The sequence below is a fragment of the Mobula birostris genome, chromosome 29 (assembly GCF_030028105.1).
Source record: "Mobula birostris isolate sMobBir1 chromosome 29, sMobBir1.hap1, whole genome shotgun sequence".
Classification (NCBI taxonomy): domain Eukaryota; kingdom Metazoa; phylum Chordata; class Chondrichthyes; order Myliobatiformes; family Myliobatidae; genus Mobula; species Mobula birostris.
The window spans coordinates 17,652,553-17,674,225 of NC_092398.1; positions in this window are offsets into that span (position 1 = coordinate 17,652,553).

Genomic DNA, 21,673 nt, shown 5'->3' on the forward strand with positions numbered 1-21,673 from the left:
AGTACAATGCAACACATGGTAATACAGAAGGAAAAAATAAAGTAATTCAATTACAGTTAGTATATTAAATGCTGGTGAACGCAGCCGGCCAGGCAGCATCTATAGGAAGAGGTACAGTCGACATTTCGGGCCGGGACCCTTCGTCAGGACCAACTGAAAGAAGAGATAGTAAGAGATTTGAAAGCGGGAGGGGGAGATCCGAAATGATAGGAGAAGACAGGAGGGGAGAGATGGATCTGAGAGCTGGAGAAGGGAGAGGATCATGGAACAGGAAGCCTGGGGGGAGAGAGAGAGAAGAGGGGAGGGGAGCCTGGAGGGTGGACAGCAGGCAAGGAGTTATTGTGAGAGGGACAGAGGAGAAAATTAAAAAAAATAAATAAATAAGGGTGGGGTGTTGAAGGGAAGGGGGGCATTAACGGAAGTTAGAGAAGTCAATATTTATGCCATCACAGATGGGAAAGAAAGGGGAGGCTGGGAGGGGAGAGAGTGGTAAGATGGAGCGAGGTGGCAGAGGAAACAAAATTGCAGAGAACACGCACAAAACTCTGGAAGAACTCAACAGGTCAGGCAATGGAAATCAGTTCATATTTTGGGCCATCTCTTCCTGAACACTACCTCTTCTATATGAGCAAGTATATATATTCTTTACATGTTATTTTTAACATATGGATTTTTATTTATGTATGTATTTTATACATATATATATATATATATCTGTGTGTGTGTGTCTATTTTTATATATGTTATACATCTATTATAGTTCCAAGGTTGTCAAGCCGAGGAGTGGTAGTGGGGATAGCTCCCACCACCTAAAAGTGCTCCTCATGGCACGCGCCTCATATAGCCTCTGACAACCAAGTCCAACTCCTGCCCTTCTCGTGTGGCTTAGCCTCTATGCCCGGCGGAACTGTTTCTACTGACAGGAGAAGGGGCGAAGGCGGGTTCTGACGCTTTAAAGCCAGCGCTTCAGGTAGGTAGAGCTTGTCAGCCTCAGAAGGCAGTCCATCTAAGAGAGAGAAAACCCTGATTTCAAACCTCCGCTGCCTTGCGGCCATAGCCACTCATGGGAAAGGCTTCGGGAGTAAACTCTGAGGACAAATCCAGAGCTGGAGTCCCTAAGGCAGTCCGACGTTGACTTCGACCTCGTTTTGGCAATTCCTGCCACGACACCGATGCCACGCTGTATCGGTCCTTGCCCTTCCTTGGACAATATCGGTGTCGTGGAGAGGGGAGACTCGCAGCACGGGCAACTGCCGGTCTTCCATACAACCTTGCCCAAGCCTGCGCCCTGGAGAGGACACTCCACAGACAGACTTTCCAGGCGTAGATCCATGGTCTCGCGAGACTAATGGATGCCATCATGCTATCCATTATATGTGTTCTTTGTGTATACCTACATTTATATTTTTAATGTAATTGTATATACAGTGGCATGCAGAAGTTTGGGCACCCCGGTCAAAATTTCTGTTACTGTGAATAGCTGAGTAAGTAAAAGATGACCTGATTTCCAAAAGGCATAAAGTTAAAAATGACACATTTCTTTAATATTTTAAGCAAGATTACTTTTTATTTCCATCTTTTACAGTTTCAAAATAACTAAAAAGGAAAAGGGCCCGAAGCAAAAGTTTGGGCACCCTGCGTGGTCAGTACTTAGTAACACCCCCTTTGGCAAGTATCACACCTTGTAAACGCTTTTTGTAGCCAGCTAAGAGTCTTTCAATTCTTGTTTCGGGGATTTTCACCCATTCTTCCTTGCAAAAGGCTTCTAGTTCTGTGAGATTCTTGAGCCGTCTTGCATGCACTGCTCTTTTGAGGTCTATCCACAGATTTTCGATGATGTTTAGGTCAGGGGACTGTGAGGGCCATGGCAAAACCTTCAGCTTGCACCTCTTGAGGTAGTCCATAGTGGATTTTGAGGTGTATTTAGGATCATTATCCTGTTGTAGAAGCCATCCTCTTTTCATCTTCAGCTTTTTTACAGACGGTGTGATGTCTGCTTCCAGAATTTGCTGGTATCTAACTGAATTCATTCTTCCCTCTACCAGTGAAATGTTCCCTGTGCCACTGGCTGCAACCCAAGCCCAAAGCATGATCGATCCCTCCCCGTGCTTAACAGTTGGAGAGGTGTTCTTTTCATGAAATTCTGCACCCTTTTTTCTCCAAACATACCTTTGCTCATTGCGGCCAAAAAGTTCTATTTGAACTTCATCAGTCCACAGGCATTTCCAAAATGCATCAGGCTTGTTTTGATGTTCCTTTGCAAACTTCTGACGCTGAATGTTGTGGTGAGGACACAGGAAAGATTTTCTTCTGATGACTCTTCCATGAAGGTCATATTTGTGCAGGTGTCGCTACACAGTAGAACAGTACACCACCACTCCAGAGTTGCTAAATCTTCCTGAGGGTCTTTTGCAGTCAAACAGGGGGTTTGATTTGCCTTTCTAGCAATTCTATGAGCAGTTCTCTTGGAAAGTTTTCTTGGTCTTCCAGACCTCAACTTGACCTCCACTGTTCCTGTTAACTGCCATTTCTTAATTACATTACAAACTGAGGAAACGGCTACCTGAAAACGCTTTGCTATCTTCTTATAGCCTTCTCCTGCTTTGTGGGCATCAATTATTTTAATTTTTAGAGTGCTAAGCAGCTGCTTAGAGGAGCCCATGGCTGCTGATTATTGGGACAAGATTTGAGGAGTCAGGGTATTTATAAAGCTTTGAAATTTGCGTCACCTGGCCTTTCTTAACAATGATTGTGAACAAGCCATAGCCCTAACAAGCTAGTTAAGGTCTGAGACCTTAGTAAAAGTTATCTGAGAGCTCAAATCTCTTGGGGCGCCCAAAATTTTGCATGGTGCTCCTTTCCTTTTTTTCACTCTAAAATTGTACAAAACAAAAATAATATACTAATCTTGCTTAAGATGTTGGAAAGAATGTTTCATCTTTAACTTTATGACTTTTGGAGATCAGTTCATCTTCTACTCACTAAACTAGTCACAGTAAGAGAAATTTTGACAAGGGGTGCCCAAACTTTTCCATGCCACTGTATATATCTACATGTGTGTTACGGGTATGTGTGTGTATGTATGTGTGTGTGTATATATATATATATATATATATATGTGTGTGTGTATGTATAAAAATAAATATTTTTGTGTGCGCGCGTATGAGAGAGAATGTGGGAGGGTAGTTGGAAAGAGCGGGAAGTGAGGAAGAGAAGGGGGGAGGGGAGAGGCAGGTGCAGGGCGGGGAGGGGTCTGGGAAAGATGGAATCTAAGGAGGGTAGACGGGAGAGGGAAGCGAGGCAGGGGAGAGCGTAGAGTGGTGCGATGGAGCGAGATGGCAGAGAAACGGAGGAACACACAAAATTCTGGAGGAAATGAACAGAGATGGAGGGAGGCATAGTTCCCTCTAAGCTGTGCGTGTGTGCACGCGCACACACATTTTTCAACCAGCGCACAAAGGAAATTAATGTGCGTACCAAAGGTTAATTACCTAAAATAATGTAGTAGTTAATAATTATACATATTGAAAATAATCTTTTAGCTAACTGTTAATGTTAACTAGTTAGTCAGCTTTTCAAATACCACAATGCACGTCGCTAATTTACATCACCTCACCTATCCTGCTCCGGTTTGTACAGCTGCATCACGGCGGCAGCCATCTTTGGCGGACAGTGTTCATATCGTAAAGTTTACAAAGATCTGTTTCAGATCCTGTAGATAGCTTACTAAGTTTTTATTGGAAAAAATATTGATTCACTATGTCGAATTCAAAAGAAGCGAAGGGCGTGAAGCGCAAAAGAACTGCAAATTTGTTTAAAGTTGAATGGCTTAACAAAATAGTAGAAACCGTTACACCGAAAGCTCCTGAGGTCATGAACGTTCAGCTACGAGAAATATTTATGTATGATTTGGAAACTGGAGTTATTTGTTTATATTGTCGTGATGTGAAAGTTGCTGGAGAATTTGCTAGTGGAAAGAAGTGGGATGATATTTGGAAATGACTTTTTGAAGCATCATTTGGCAAGTAAATCGCATTTGGACAGTGTACAAAGGCTCAGGCAACAGAACCTGTCATTACCCGTTACAGGAGTGCTATGCATGTTACGGTTGAGCGCAGATTAGCGAGAGTGAAAATGATCAAACCCAGAGGAGATCAAAGTTGAGGTACAAGAATGGTCAGCTTTTGATTTCTCCGCAATTACAGATTGTGACTTCACATTTGGCGATGAACAAGTTAATGCCTTATGCCTAAACTATCATGATTTTCTAGCTGAAAATATTGTAATAGTTAGACAGTTTAATGATTTCCTATTTTCCGTGCAAGAAAAAATTAAAACTGCTCAATTGATGGCATTTGAACTTCAAAATAAACAGATTTGCGACCTTGCACAGTTGATGGGCATTGGGGGAACCTCTCTTGCATCTAGTGTGGACTGTGAGCGAGGTTTTAGCCTAATGAATCAATTCGAGAACAAGCTGAGAAACCATTTAGGTGAATATCATTTGGCTATGTTAATGAGAATCAAAAGCTATCAATGGGATAGAAGTTCTATTGGTCGAGATAGAGTTTACAAAGAATGGGTAAATGCCAAAGACAGGAGAAAGAAAAAATAACTGAGTGACTTAAATATGAGAAAAATTAAATACCTCCAACCTGATATCATGAACTAACTTCCATTAATGCCCCTCCCCCCTTCGTACCCCATCCCTTATTTATCTATCTATCTATTTATTTATTTTCTTTCCCCTTTATTTCTCTTTTTTTCTCCCTCTGACCCTCTCACTATAACTCCTTACCCATCCTCTGGGATCCCCTCCCCCTTTCTTTCTCTCTCAGCCTCCCGTCCCATGATCCTCTCCCTTCTCCAGCCTCGTATCCCTTTTGCCAATCAACTTTCCAGCTCTTAGCTCCATCCCTCCCCCTCCTGTTTTCTCCTAGCATTTCGGATCTCTCCCTCACCCTCCTCCTCCCACTTTCAAATCTCTTACTATCTCTTCTTTCAGTTCGTCCTGACGAAGGGCCTCAGCCCAAGATATCGACTGTACCTCTTCCTATAGATGCTGCCTAGCCTGCTGAGTTCACCAGCATTTTTTTTGTGTGTGAATTAAATATGCACGTTATTTTGTTGTTATTCTGTGCACTTTTTAGTCAAATATTTTGTAAACCTACATAAACTGTCCCATGTGTGCATTCAGTGTGCTCATACTTTTGTCACGAAAAAAATTTGCACAACATAAGATTTTTGCGCACACTGACTACGAAAAATTAGAGGGAATATTGGAGGGGGGTGAGGGGAAGAAGGGGGTTATGGGGAGGAAGGAAGGGGGTGGAAGAGGGAAGTGGAAGAGGGAAGTGGAGGAATGGGAGGAAAAGGGTGAGGGGTGAGGGGGAGGAATGGGGAAGGTTGAAGAGGGCTAGAGCGAGGGAGGGAAAGGGTGTGGGAGTAAGAGGGTGAAGGACAAAGAGGGCAGGGAGGAAGGGGAGAGAGGGAGGGAGGGATGAGAATAAGGGGTGAGTTTGAAGGAGGGAGTGGGAGGAAGGGGGTGGGTTCGAGGGATGGAGTGTGAGGAAGGGGGTGGGTTCGAGGGAGGAAGGGCAGTGGGTTTGAGGGAGGGAGTGTGAGGGGGAAGAGGGAGGGGGAAGAGGAGTGGAGGCAGAGAGATGAGGGGTGGAGGGAAGGGAGATGAATGAGGGGGATGAGGAGCAATGAAGGAAGAAAGAAAGGGGGAGGAAGCCCAGAGGATGGGCAAGGGCTTATAGTGAGAGGGACAGAGGGAGAAAAAAGAGAGAGAGGAAAAAGGGAAAGAAAAAAATCATAATGATAATAATAAATAAATAAGGGATGGGGTGTGAAGGGGAGGAGGGGCATTAACGGAAGTTAGAGAAGTCAATGTTCATGCCATCAGGTTGGAGATATTTAATTTTTCTCATATTTAAGTCACTCAGTTATTTTTTCTCTCTCCTGTCTTTGGCACTTACCCATTCTTTGTAAACTCTATCTCAACCAATAGAACTTCCATCCCATTGATAGCTTTTGATTCTCATTAACATATCCAAATGACATTCACCTAAACGGTTTCTCAGCTTGTTTTTGAGTTGATTCATTTGGCTAAAACCTCGCTCACAGTCCGTACAAGACGCAAGAAAGGTTCCCCCAATGTCCATCAACTGTGCAAGGTCGCAAATCTGTCCATTTTGAAGTACAAGTGCAACCATTTGAGCAAAGTTTGAAATCGGTTGGATTTAATTTTTTCTTGCATGGAAAATTTGAAATCATTAAACTGTCTAACTATTACAATATTTTCAGCTAGAAAATGATGATATTTTAGACATAAGGCATTAACTTGTTCATCACCAAATGTGAAGTCACAATCTGCAATTGCGAAGAAATCAAAAGCTGACCATTCTTGTACCTCAACTTTGATCTACTCTGGGTTTGATTGTTTTCGCTCTCGCTCATCTGCACTCAACCGTAACATGCGTAGCACTCCTGTAACGGGTAATGACGGGTTCTGTTGCTTGAGCTTTTGTACACCGTCCAATGCGATTTACTTGCCAAATGACGCTTCAAAAAGTCAAGTTTCCAAATATCCTCCCACTTCTTTCCACTAGCAAGTTCTCCAGCAACTTTCGCATCACGACAATACAAACAGTTAACTCCAGTTTCCGAATCATACATAAATATTTCTCGTGACCTCATGAGCTTTCGGTGTAACAGTTTCTACTATTTTGTTAAGCCTTCAACTTTAAGCAAATTTGCAGTTCTTTTGCACTTCACACCCTTTGCTTCTTTTGAATTTGACATAGTGAATCCAATAAAAACAGTAAGCTATCCACAGGCTTTGAAACAGATCTTTGTAAACCTTACGATATGAACACTGTCCGCCAAACATGGCTGCCGCCCTGATGCAGCTGTACAAACCGGAACAGGATAGGTGAGGTGACGTAAATTAGTGACGTGCGTTGTGGTATTTGAAAAACTGACTAACTAGTTAATAGAAACAGTTAGCTAAAAGATTATTTTCAATAAGTATAATTAATAACTACTACATAATTTTAGGTAACTAACCTTTTGTGCGCACATTAGAGGGAACTATGATGAGGAGGAGGGTGAGGGAGGAAGGGGTGGAGAGAAGGGAGCTGAATGAGGGGAGGAGGAGGAAGAGGGGGAGGGGATGGGGAAGGGAAAGATGATGGAGTGGTGGTGGGAGGGAGGAAGTGGTGAGGGAGGATGGAAGTGAGGGGAAGAGGAATGGGAGGTGCAAGGGGGAGGGTGGAAGATGGGGAGGCAGGAAGAGGGTTAGGGATGTAGAGGGTTTAAGGGAAGAGGGGAAATAGGGGAAAGTAGGAATGGGAGGAAGTGGGGAATGGGAGGGAGGAAGAGGGGAGGGGATGGAAGAGAGGGAGGAAGTGATGGAGAGAGGAAGGGGGAGAGAAATGAGTGAGGGAAGAAAGGAAGATGAGTAAGAGGGTGAAGGATAAAAGGAGTAAGGGGGACTGGGGGAAGGGGAAGATGGAAAGAAGAAGGGTAGGGGTGAGGGGAAGAAAGATGAGGGGGAAAGGGGAGGCAGGAAGAGGGGAGGGAAGTAGAGGGGTGAGGGGAAGGAAGAGGAGCAAAGGGAGGAAGAGAGGTGAGAGAGGGCGATGGCGAGGGATGGGAGGGGAGGGAGAAAGGGTAGAGTAGATGAGGAGAGGGAAGTAAGGGAACGGAAGAGATGGAGGGGAGGTGGGTGGAGAGGGAGGGGAGGGTAGAGGGTTCGATGAGGAGAGTGGAAGGGAAAAGGGGGAGGGGGTGGGAGGGGAGGAAGAGGAGAGAGGGAAGTGAGGGGAGGGAAGAGAGGGAAGGGAAGGTGATGGGATATTTGGGAGAGGGGATGGGGGAGTGGGAAAGGGTATGTAGGGAGAGAGGGAACTGAGGGGGCAAAGTGGGAGAAGGAAATGAGGGAGGGGTGGAGGGGAGAGTGGGAAGGGAGTGTAGATAGGGGAGAGAGGGGAGCTAGGAGGGGAGAGGGTGGAGTGGTGTGATGGAGCGAGGTGGCGGAGATACGGAGTACACACATAAAATTCTAGAAGAACTCAACAGGCAGGCAACGGAAATCAGTTGATATTTGGGGCCGTCTCTTCAGCCTGTAAAGGGTTCAGAGGCAGCCAAGGCAGGTGGCACTCGTTGCCTCTTGAACACTACCTCTTCTCTATGTGTATATAAATCTTATACAGATATTATTTTTAACACATGGATTTTGATGTACATATATTTCAAGTCAAGTCACTTTTTATTGTCATTTCGACCATAACTGCTGGTACAGTACACAGTATAAATGTTTTTATATATTTATATGTTTTATGGATATATACACACACAAACACTTAAGTATTTTATATATGTTATATAACTATTTTGTGTGTTTTGTGTGTATATTTTTTATGTATACTGTATATACATTTAGATTTTTAATTTATATATATTACATGTTTTATGTGTATGTGTGTATATATACATACATATATAATATATTTTTGTGTGCGTGTATGATTGAGTGGGAGGGTAGATGGGAGGAGAGAGGGAAGCGAGGAAGAAAAGAGGGGGAGGGAAGAGGGAGGAGAAGGGGAGAGATGCAAGCTAGGGAGGGTAGATGGTGGGGCAGAGAGAGAGGCGAGCGGGGACTTCCGCCTGCGACTCGATGGACTGATACATAAATTATGTGGCTGCCTTTAATTCCTCCTTTTCCCCAGTTTAAACCTTGAATGTTTAACTTTTATTTCTCGGATCTTAGAGGGAAATAGTTGTCATTATGTCATATCCTTTAAGAAGCGGAAAGCTGCCTTTTGAATCCAGCAATGGAACGGAAAAAACTTTGAAACAAAAATCGGAAGATATGCCTGTCTGGGCTGAGTGCTTGGAACGTGTGTTGATGGCTGTCGACAACAAAATAGACAATAACACTCCTGAGTTGAAGTCGTTCCGACAGAGTTTTCAGACTGTTGAGGAAAATATTATTTCCTTCAATACTGAGTTTAAAGAATCAAAACGTCTGATTGTGGATATTTCAACCCACTTGGAACAGGCTCAACGTAAAATTGTCGTTTTAGAGGCGAAGTCTCGTTGGAATAATATACAAATTATCGGACTCAAGGAAGGTTCTGAGAGTGGGAATTTATTGGACTATTTTGCCAATTTGTTTCAATCTTTGTTTCTGGATATTCTACCTCAACCTCCCGATATTGAAAGAGCTCATAGAATTTTCATATCGAATTCTCAGATTTCAGGTAAACCTCAGCCTATTTTGGTCAACTTTCTTCATTTTAAAGTTAAAGACAAATCATAATATGTGCAAGGAAACAGAGAGTTTTTAAATTTAACGGTTCCGTGATCCGTTTTTACGAAGACCATCTACGGGAAATTATGGAACAGTGGATCAAATTTGCCCCAGCAATGAAAACTGCTTATGCAAAGGGACTTTTTCCATCGCTCCGCTATCCAGCTTGTTTAAAATTATTTCCTAAAGATTCTACACCTCGTGTTTTTGGATCCCCAAGCAGCATTGGACTTTATTAACTCTATCGTGGAGTCGGCTGATGCATGAAGGATACTTGGGTTGCTGAATAATTTTCTGAAAGAAAACAGGCTTTGAAGATTTCTGATATGCTGAAGATTTTGTTTGATTATTGAACTATTTAAAGAAGAGGTGAACTTCTTGGTTTGGCTAATGAATGACATTTTTGAAGTCTTGGTACATGGAGTGAACTAACAAAGTGGGCAGATTATTAACTGGTTTGATTATTTGCTTCTTTCTTCCTTTTTATTAATTAAGTGATAGCTTTCCTAGTTTATATAGACTTTTTCTTATATAATGAGGAGTGTTTAGAACAGATAATTAGCTTTAGTTTTAAGCTAGAGGAATAATGGTGTCTTTTTCTTGTTAGAGATTGTATTGTTGAGGTTTAATAGCGTTGTTTTGACGCTTCTGGAGACTGTTTTCACATTCCTAGTTTATTTTCAATGATTAACTTTAAACATCTTTTTTCTGCTTCTCTGCTGGGCTTTCTTATCTTAGGGTCATTTGATTTCTTTGTAAAGGGGAGGGGGGAATTGGGAGAAAAACTTTTAAATCACTATTTATTTTGCGCTGCACATGGCGTTCTACTTTTTTTTCTTCTCTTTGGGGAGGCACTCCAGCTTTTTCCTTCCTTTTTGCCGGATTTCTACCTTTTGGGATGGGGGGAAGGATTCAGGTTTTTTTTTTGCATTTTGAGGTTTATTATAGGTTTTTTTTCAGGTTTTTTCCCCATTATGGAGCTCCGGAGCATGCGTGTTTTCTATATGGTTATATTCATCACCTCCATCTTTGATTAGCCCATGATGGTATGCGTGTTTTCTATATGGTTATATGCATCACCTCCATCTTTGATTAGCCCATGATGGTATGCGTGTTTTTTCGTGTTTAAAACAATATTCTATGGTTATTAAACAGATAAACGTTATTAGTTGGAACGTACATGGCTGGAATCACCCTATTAAGCGAAAGAAGACTTTTAAAATTATTAACCGATTCCGGCCCGATATAATTTTTGTTCAAGAAACGCATATCAGAATGGGCGATCAAAATAGATTTTTTAAAATGTGGAAGGGCCTTCAATATCATGCTACTTGTCAAAATAAAACAAAGGGAGTATCTATTTTTATTAAAGCTAATATTTTATCTATCCAAGAAGATATCATCTCAGATATCAATGGTAGATTTTTAATTATTAAAGGAACAATTTTCAATATAAAAATTGTCTTGGTTAATCTATATGGACCTAAAATAGATGATCCTTTTTTTTAAAAATGTATTTGGTTCATTACCAGATTTAAATGAATGTACACTGCTGATGGGAGGTGACTTCAACTGTTGTTTAAACCCTTTGATTGACAAGAGTTCAACCAATCTGCAGCTTCCGAGTTGTTCAGCATCACTTATTAATTCCTTTTTAATTGATTATGGTTTGATAGAAATCCGAAGAAATCTACATCCTAATGACAGAGATTATTATTTTTATTCACATGTCCATAAAAAATACTCGCGAATTGATTATTTTATAGCTGATTTCCGATTTTTGTTCAAGGTCCAGAAATGTGAATATGATGCTATTGCTGTCTCGGATCATGCACCTTTAAACTTAACTTTTGAATTGAATGATGTTAGCAATGTAAACTTGCCTTGGCATGTTCCGGAAAGCTTAGTACAAAGTTTGGACTTTGTCAAATTTATAGAGATTAAAATATAAGATTTTTTTCTTTTTAATAATACGGAAGATATGTCAAAATTGATTATATGGGATACATTTAAAGTGTATTTTCGAGGTCAGATAATCTCCTGTTTGGCTAAGCTTAAGAAACAGACAAAAATAGAGTTAGATTGGATTTCAAAACAAATTAAAGACTTGGATAACACTTGTGCAGTTTCTCCTAATATTGATTTATTTAAACAAAGGGTTGAACTTAAATCCCAATATAATTTATTATTAATTTATTCTATTGAAAGAACTTTGCTTAAATTAAAAAGTCAATTTTATGTGTCTGGAGGTAAAAGTAATAAGCTACTAGCATTCCAACTGAAAGCAGTTAGAGCTAAAAGACAAATTTTAAAAATTCGTAAGGGAGATGGTAGATTAGCTTGTAACTATGAAGATATTAATAAAATTTATCAAGACTATTACAGTGAACTCTATAAATCTCAGTTTCCAGCTGATCCTTCCAAAATGAATGCCTTTTTACAAAACGCAAACACGAGGAAATCTGCAGATGCTGGAAATTCAAGCAACACACATCAAAGTTGCTGATGAACGCAACAGGCCAGGCAGCATCTATAGAAAGAGGTACAGTCGATGTTTCGGGCTGAGACCCTTCGTCAGGACTAACTGAAAGAAGAGCTAGTAAGAGATTTGAAAGTGGGAGGGGGAGGGGGAGATCCGTAATGATAGGAGAAGACAGGAGGGGGAGGGATGGAGCCAAGGGCTGGACAGTTGATTGGCAAAAGGGATATGAGAGGATCATGGGACAGGAGGCCCAGGGAGAAAGAAAAGGGGAGGGGGGAAAAACCCTGAGGATGGGCAAGGGATATAGTGAGAGGGACAGAGGGAGATGAAGGAGAGAGAGAAAAAGAATGTGTGTATATAAATAAATAATGGATGGGGTACAAGGGGGAGGTGGGGCATTAGCGGAAGTTTGAGAAGTCAATGTTCATGCCAACAGGTTGGAGGCTACCCAGATGGAATATAAGGGGTTGTTCCTCTAACCTGAGTGTGGCTTCATCTTTACAGTAGAGGAGGCTGTGGATAGACATATCGAAATGGGAATGGGACGTGAAATTAAAATGTGTGGCCACTGGGAAATCCTGCTTTCTCTGGCAGACAGAGCGTAGGTGTTCAGCGAAACTTTTTACAAAATATTGATTTTCCTAGAATATCTGTTGAAGATCAACAAATTCTTGATACTCCTTTTACTGAAAGAGAAATTCAGAAAGCTATTTTTTCAATGCAATCTGGTAAAGCTCCTGGACTAGATGGTTTTTCTGTAGCATTTTATAAAAAATTTGAAAATTTGTTTACTCCTTATATTTAGGAAATGTATAAAGATTCTTTTTTGTTGGGAGAGTTACCTTCTACATTTTATGAAGCTTCTATTTCTTTAATTCTTAAGAAAGATAAAGACCCTACGGATTGTGCTTCATATAGACCTATCTCATTTTTAAATGTAGATGCCAAAATTCTTTCAAAAATAATGGCTAATCGGTTGGAGAATATACTAGTTAAAATTATTTCTCAGGACCAAACAGGTTTTATAAAAGGCCGTTATTCTTTTTCTAACACTCAGAGACTGTTAAATCTTATATACTCATCCCCCTCGAGAACTCCCCAATGTGTTGTTTCTCTTGATGCTGAAAAGGCATTTGATAGAGTTGAATGGAAATATTTATTTAACGTTTTAGAGAAATTTAGCTTTGGTACTAATTTTAATAAGTGGATTAGAATGATGTATAAAAGCCCTATTGCCACTGTGATTACTAATAACTGTAGATCCCCTTTTTTCAACTTTTGCGGGGTACGAGACAAGGATGTCCGTTAAGTTCTTTGTTATTCAATTTGGTGCTAGAACCTTAGGCTATTGCACTTCGTGAAGATAAGGATATTCAAGGAATTTCCATAAATGGAATTATTCAAAAGATTTCCTTTTATGCTGATGATCTCTTAGTTTATATTTCGAATCCTGAAGAATCTATTCCCAATTTATTGAAATTATTAAATGAATTTGGAAAGCTTTCAGAATATAAATTAAACCTGCATAAATGAATTATTTCCTTTAAATGATTCTGCTTTTATATATGATGATATTCCTTTTAAAATTATGAATTCTTTTAAATATATAGGTATTATCATCACCAAAGTTATGGAGACCTTTATAGTGCTAATTTAGTTCCCTTAGCGGATTTTATGAAGCAATTATTTTCTAGATGGAATCCTCTTACACTTTTGTTAGTTGGTCGAATTCATGCAATTAAAATGATGATCTTACCAAAATTTTTATATGTATTTCAAAATATTCCTATTTTTTTAACTAAGAAGTTTTTTGAGCAGGTTGACTCTATTATTTCATCTTTTGTGTTTAATAATAAAAGACCAAGAATTGGAAAATATCATTTACAAAAATTAAAAAAGGATGGCGGTCTTGCTTTGCCTAATTTAAGAATGTGTTATTGGGCAGTTAATATATGCTATGCGTGTTCTTGGTTATATTGTACAGATAAAAATGAACGTCCACCATGGGTTGACTTGGAACTGAAAGCTGTGAAACAATTTTACTTAAGTTCGTTATTAGGAGTTTCTTCACCTGTACAACTAGCCAAAATTTCAATTTTAAATATTAATCTGATGATTAAGCAGTCATTATGAATTTGGTACCAGTTTCTTAAGTTTTTTAATCTTAAAAAATTTAACCTTCTTAGTTTAATTTATCAAAACTATTTATTTAAACCTTCACTTAGTGATCCTACCTTTTCTCTTTGAAGGAATAAAGGAATTTATTCCCTTATGGATTTGTTTCAAGAAGGCTGATTGATGTCCTTTGAGAAATTAGTAACTAAATACTCTTTCATACTCACACTTTTTGCAATATCTTTAGGTCAGACATTTTTTACAAGAATATTTAAGTAATTTTCCATATATACAAGATTCTGACCTGTTAGACACTATTTAAAAAATTAACCCTTTAGTGAAAGGTTTTATTGGGAAAATTTATAATTTACTATAACAACAGGATAATTATCCTCTATTTAAGATTAAGCAAGATTGAGAAAGAAAGCTTAACAAGACCTTGATAACAGAGGATAGGTTGCAAATTTTGAAGCTGGTTAACTCTTCTTCGATTCACGCCAGTCATTCTTTGATTCAATTTAAAATTGTACATCGTTATTATTTGACAAAGGAGAGACTGTCTAAAATATTTCCTAATGTTAATAGTCAGTGTAATAGATGTAAAACTGAGATAGCTACATTGACACATACGTTTTGGTTGTGTTCTGTACTGAAACAGTTTTGGAAATCTCTTTTTTGTACAATTTCTAAAGCTTTAAAAATTAATTTACAACCTAATAAATTGGCAGTTTTATTTGGTATAATTCCTCAATATATTCATGGTATTTCTATATCAGACCAATATGTAATTGCATTTGTTACATTATTGGCTAGAAGGGCTATTTATTAAAATAGAAAGATGCTTCTGCTCCCACTTTGAAACAATGGTGATGCTATGTCTTAGTTTGGAAAAAAATCAGAAGTCGAACTTTTGATCCTCGATTTGACTTTGAGAAAAGGTGGGGCTCTTTTGCCTGCTACACTATCATTTGATTTAATTAAGATGGTTCCTTTCTGATTCTTGGGTAAATGGATTTGGTTGGCAGATTGATGTCTTTTTTTTATAGAAGCTTGTATGGCGTATAGCTCCAGGTTTGTGCTCCAAATGGGTTTTTGTTTTCCTCTTTTTTTTTTGTTTGTTAGCTGTTTTTTTTTGTTTTAGTTATTAGGGGTTCTGTTTTCCTTCTTTCTTTTTTCAAAAAAAAAGCTTTAACATTGTTTTTTAAAACATTATTATTGATATACTGTTTAGCTTGGTTAATAGTTTGACTCTTATTATACATATTGATATATTGACTTGATTATTTTAATGTGTTTTTTTGTTGTCAATTTTCGATAATAATTAATAAAAAGATGTTAAAAATAGAGAGAGAAGCGAGGGAGGAGAGTGGTGCGATGGAGTGAGGGACGGAGATAAAGAGGAACACACAAAATTCTGGAGGAAATCAACAGATCAGGCAATGAGAAATCAATTGACGTTTCGGGCCATCTCTTCAGCCTGTGGCTTCAGAGGCGGCCGGGACGGGTGGCGTTTGCTGCCTCTTCCCACTGAAGGGTTGGGGGGGGGTGCAGAGCGATCCTTCATGCAAAGCCCGAAACCGCCGTCCCCTCTCCTTCCCTCACCGCGGCCCACCAGCTGATCTCCAAATACGAGCCTCTCTCCTCAGCCACATCCTCCACTCATGCCTCGGGGCTCCCTCCCAAGCAGAGCCGAAGCCCGGCTCCAACGTCCCGGGGCGGGTGGAGGGTGAGGGTCGGGTATCTGGAAGGAAAGGGTCCTGATCCAGCCCTCACCGACGGCAGCTGCTCACCTTTGACAGAGACCTCTGTGGACAGACACATCAACTTTATCAATAAACACACATCAAAGTTGCTGGTGAACACAGCAGGCCAGGCAGCATCTCTAGGAAGAGGTACAGTCGACGTTTCGGGCCGAGACCCTTCGTCAGGACTAACTGAAAGAAGAGAAAGTAAGAGATTTGAAAGTGGGAGGGGGAAGGGGAGGGGGAGATCCAAAATGATAGAAGAGACAGGAGGGGGAGGGATTAGCATGAACATTGACTTCTCAAACTTCCGCTAATGCCCCACCTTCCCCTCGTACCCCACCGTTATTTATTTATATGTACACGTTCTTTTTCTCTCTCTCCTTTTTCTCCCTGTGCCCCCCTCACTATACCCCTTGCCCATCCTCTGGGCTTTTCCCCCCCTCCCCCTTTTCTTTCTCCCTGGGCCTCCTGTCCCATGATCCTCTCATATCCCTTTTGCCAATCACCTGTCCAGCTCTTGGCTCCATCCCTCCCCCTCCTGTCTTCTCCTATCATTTCAGATCTCTCCCTCCCCCTCCCACTTTCAAATCTCTCACTAGCTCTTCCTTCAGTTAGTCCTGACAAAGGGTCTCGGCCTGAAACATCGACTGTACCTCTTCCTGGAGATGCTGCCTGGCCTGCTGCGTTCACCAGCAACTTTGATGTGTGTTACTAGTACAAAGAGATCGGGATTACATTATTGGTAATTAACATACGTGAATATAAACTACAGATAACACAGGTATACTAAGCCTCCCAAACTCTTATTATAAATAAACGTAATAAAAAGAAAAATGTCAAAATATCAAGGAAAAAATATAAATCAGAAAAAAAACTGAACTAAACAAAGCTGTGCTATTATATTACATCGGATACAATCATTAATGTCGTTAACTCTGCTCCTCTGTCCATATATTTTAGGTTAGTAAAAAGGATTCGGAAAAGGTCAAGCTACATCATATGGGAGTGTTGAATAAATGGCCTCTAAGTCTCTTTAAATTTAACCGAAGGATCAAAAATGACACTTCTGATTTTTTTTCTAAATTTAAAGAAGATATAGTTTGGGAAAACCATTGAAATGTAGTAGGAGGATTGATCTCTTTCCAATTCAATAAAATGGATCTTCTCGCCATTAATGTAACAAATGCAATCATCCGATGAGCTAAAGAGGATAAATAACTGTTCCATCATTGGTAAACCAAAAATTGCCGTAATAGGATGAGGTTGTAAATCAATATGCAAAACTGTTGAAATAATATAAAAAATGTCTTTCCAATGTTTTTCCAAAAGAGGACAAGACCAGAACATATGAGTCAAAGAAGCTACCTCAGAGTGACATCTGTCACAGACAGGATTTATATGAGAGTAAAAATGGGCTAGTTTATCTTTAGACATGTGGGCCCTATCAACATATGTTTAGCACATACAGAGGAAAAGTTAACTAATTGAAAGATTTTCTCCCATTTCTCTATAGGTAAGAGAAGTTGAAGTTCCCTTTCCCATTCATTCTTAATTTTATCAGATATACCGGGCTGTATTTTCATAATCATATCATAAATAGTTGCTAGTAAACCCTTCTGATAAGGGTTTAAACATAACATTTTTTTCTGTGATATCAGTTGGATATGAAGTCAGAAAAGTAGGTTGCGTAGTATTTTAAAAGTTTCTCATTTGTAAGTATCTGAAAAAAATGGGATCTAGGCTAATTATATTTATGAGACAACTGTTCAAAAGACATGAAACAGTTATCCAAGAATAAATCAAAAACATATTATACCCTTCATTTTCCATACCAAAAAGGCTTGATCCATAACAAAGGGTTGGAAAAAAATTAGATATAATAGGGCTTGATAAAATAAATTTGTTCAAACCAAAAAATTTACGAAATTGAAACCATATTCATGATGTAATTTGTTTATTCAGTTTAGAGAGAACAAAGGGAAGTGAAATCCCTGAAATAGAAACCAGTGAAAACCCTTGTACAGATTTACATTCAAGGTTTACTCATTGCAGACTTGGAAATATATCCAAATCCTGTTTCCAAAATATTAAATATTGGATATTAATTGCCCAGTAATAAAATCTTGAATTCGGCAATGCCAAACCACCATCCTTTTTAGACTTCTGTAAGTATTTTTTACTTAGCCTAGGATTTTTATTCTGCCATATATATGAAGAAATTTAAAGTCAGCAGTATCAGAAAAGGATTTAGAAATAAAAATTGGTACCACTTGAAATAGATATAAAAATTTAGGTAGAATAATCATCTTATTAGCATTGATTCAACCAATCAGTGATAAAGACAATGGGGACCATTTAGTAAGCAATTGTTTAACCTGATTAATTAAGAGTAAAAGAACTGACGTTAAATAATTCCTTTTGCTTCTTAGTAATTTTAACACCCAGATAAGTAAAATAGTCACCAATCTGAATGGTGAAGGTCTATAAATTGGAACCTGCATATTTAACGGGAAGAGTTTACTCTTATTAAGATTCCGTTTGTAGCTAGGAAAATTACTAAACAAGCAGGGATATTACTGCCGGAATGGATTTCTCAGGGTTAGAGATATATAGTAACAGATCATCTGTATATGTATATAGTGATAACTTGTGCATCCCATTCCCATGGGTAATGCCAAGTATATTAGGTGAGTTACGAATAGCAATAGCTAAAGGTTCCAAGGCAATATCAAATAATAATGAGCTGAGAGGACAGCCCTGCCTAGTGCCACAAAACAACTGGAAAAAAAAGGGAGATCTTAGATTATTTGTAAATACCAAAGTAGAAGGAATATGGTAAATCAATTTAATCCAAGATATAAATATCGGACTAAAATTAAATTTCTCAAGCGTACTAAATAAATATGCCCATTCGACTCTGTCAAACGTTTTCTCAGCGTCCAGTGAAATGACACATTCTGGAGTTCTAGATGAAGTATAAACAACATTCATTAATCTCCTAACATTAAAAGACAAATAACGATTTTTAATAAATCCAGTCTGGTCGACAGAAATAATTTGAGGCAATGCATTCTCCAATCTAGTTGCCAGAATTTAAAAAAAAATCTTGGAATCCACATTCAGCAAGGATATCGGCCAATATGATGCACATTCAGTAGGATCCTTATCTTTTTCAAGAATTAGGGAAATAGAGGCTCTGTAGAAAGATTGGTAATTTACCTATAAATAATGCATCCTTAAAGATTCTACATAACCAAGGAGAAAGTATAGTAGAAAAGGATTTTTAAAAATTCTACTGTGTAGCCGTCCGGACCAGGTGCTTTACCTGAATTCATTGAAGAAATAACATCCTTTATTTCTTCTTCCGTAATAGGTGCATCTATTGTTAAATGTTCATTGGGTAGTAATTTTGGAATATTCAATTTCCTTAAAAATTCATGCATAATAGTGGGGTCTTAAGGAAATTCTGATTGATATAAAGAAGTATAAAATTCTTGAAAAGATTTGTTTATCTCATCATGATCAACCGTCAAGAGTACCATCTCTTTTAGTAACCTTAATAATCTGGCGTTGAACCGAAGCAGTTTTTGATTGATTACCCAGTAATTTACCAGATTTATCACCATGTATATAAAACTGACTCCTAGTTTTAATTACGCAGACACGAGGAAACCTGCAGATGCTGGAAATTAAGCAACACACACAAAAAAAATGCTGGTGAACACAGCAGGCCAGGCAGCATCTATAGGAAGAGTCCTGACGAAGGGTCCCGGCCTGAAACGTTGACTGTACCTCTTCCTATAGATGCTGCCTGGCCTGCTGCGTTCACCAGCATTTTTTGTGTTCCTGTAGTTTTAATTAATTGATTTTCAATCGAGGATGTTAGTAATAGACCATGCTCCATTTGAAGTTCAGCTCTCTTTTTATAAAGCTCCAAACTGGAAGCGATAGAATATTTCTTGTCAATTTCTTTAATCTTATCAACCAGCATAAGTATTTCATTATTAATTTGTTTTCTCAGTCCAGTAGAATATGAAATAATTTGCCCACAGATACATGCTTTAAAAGTGTCCCACACACCTAGTTTCTGTCCCTGTCTCACTCTCTCACACACACCCAGTTTCTGTCTCTCTCACACACACACACACTTCCCCCTTCCCCCCCAGACACACAGTCCCTCTCTCTGTCACACACTCACACACCCAGTCACTGTCTGTTTTGCCTCTCTCTGTCACACATACAATCTCTCTCCCTCCCTCTCACAGACATTTAGACACATAACCTCTGCCCCCCCACACAGTTTCTGTCTGTCACACACAGCCACACAATCTCTCTTGCACATTGTGTGAGAAAGAGAGACAGACTCTTTTCCCCCTATACACAGTCTGTCTCTCTCCCTCACACAGACACACAGTCTATCTACACACACACACACACACACACACACACTGTCTATCTACACACACACACAGTTTCTGTCTTTCTCTCTCTCTGACAGGACGCTGGAGCAGCGATCCAATCGCAGACCCAGTACAGTGATATTAACTGAGTCACAAATCCCGAGGTAGGAACAAAGTCAGTGCCAAAGTTCAGGCAGAGAACAAAGCATCCAGAGAAATCCAAAAACCAGAATCGGGAAACAGGCAGAGTCAATATTCAGAGAGACAAGAGTACAGATACAAATACTGGATCAGCTTGGGAAAATTCACCAGCACAATCTGGCAACAAACAGGTGAAAACACAGGACTGAAATACACTGAGCAATAAAGAGAGGCAGATGATAAGTGGAGCACAGTGAGACACGGGTGGCAGCGATACAGGTAATAATGAGAAACGAACGAGAGACGGAGTACTCAGTAATACAGGAGTACAGCAGGAGTGGGGACAGGAGCACATGGCAATACAAAACCACAGACTGACATAGGGAGAAACACAAAAAGACAGTTGAACTGGAGGTGCTGACACTCTCCCATACTTACAGTCCCTGTCTCTCTCTCCCCATAAACACACAGTCTTAATCTCTCTCCCACGCACACGCAGTCTGTCTCTCTCCTCTCTCCTCTCTTCTCTCTCTCTCTCTCTCTCTCTCTCTCTCTCTCTCACACACACACACACTTACATACACAGTCTGTCTGTCATACACACATACACTGTCTCTGACTCCGGCTCTCTATCTTTCACATGTGTCTCTGCCTCTCTCTGTCTGTCTTTCTCTCTCTGTGACACAGTCTCTCTCTGCCTCACACACACTTGCACACCCTGTCTATCTGTGTCTGTCACACACACACACACACACACCACTCCTTCTCCTTCTCCCCCTCCCCACTCACTCACTCACTCTCTCAGACATACAGCCTCTCTCTCTGTCACACATACAGTCTCTGTCTCTCTCTCCCCGTCTCTTTCTCACACTTGGGCACACATGATCTGCCCCTTTCTCTCTCTCTCTCTCTCTTTCTCTCACAGACAGACACACATAGCCTCTGCCCTTCTCTCTCCCTCACACACAAACACAAAATCTCTCCCTCTCCTTCTCCCCATCCCCCACTCACACCCTCCCTCTCAGACACACAGTCCCTCTCTCTCTCTGTCACACACACTTACATGCTCAGTCACTGTCTGACCGTCTGTTTCTCTCTGTCACACATACAGTCTCCATCTCTCCCTTTCTCAAACACACATTTCTGCATACCTCGACACTGTTTTATCCCCTCTTGTTCAATCCCTTCCCACCTAGGTTTGTGACACTTCTCACGCTCTGAATTTTTTCAATGATTTTAATTTCCTTGGCCTCCACTGCCTTATTTTCACCTGGATGTCCAGTCCCTATATACTTCCATCCTCCATCAGGAAGGTTTAAAAGCTTTCTGCTTCTTTTTGGATTCCAGACCTAACCAGTTCCCCTCTACCACCACTCTCCTCCGTCTAGTGGAATTAGTCCTTACTCTTTATAATTTCTCCTTTGGCTCCTCCCACTTCCTCCAAACTAAAGATGTAGCAACGGGCACCCAT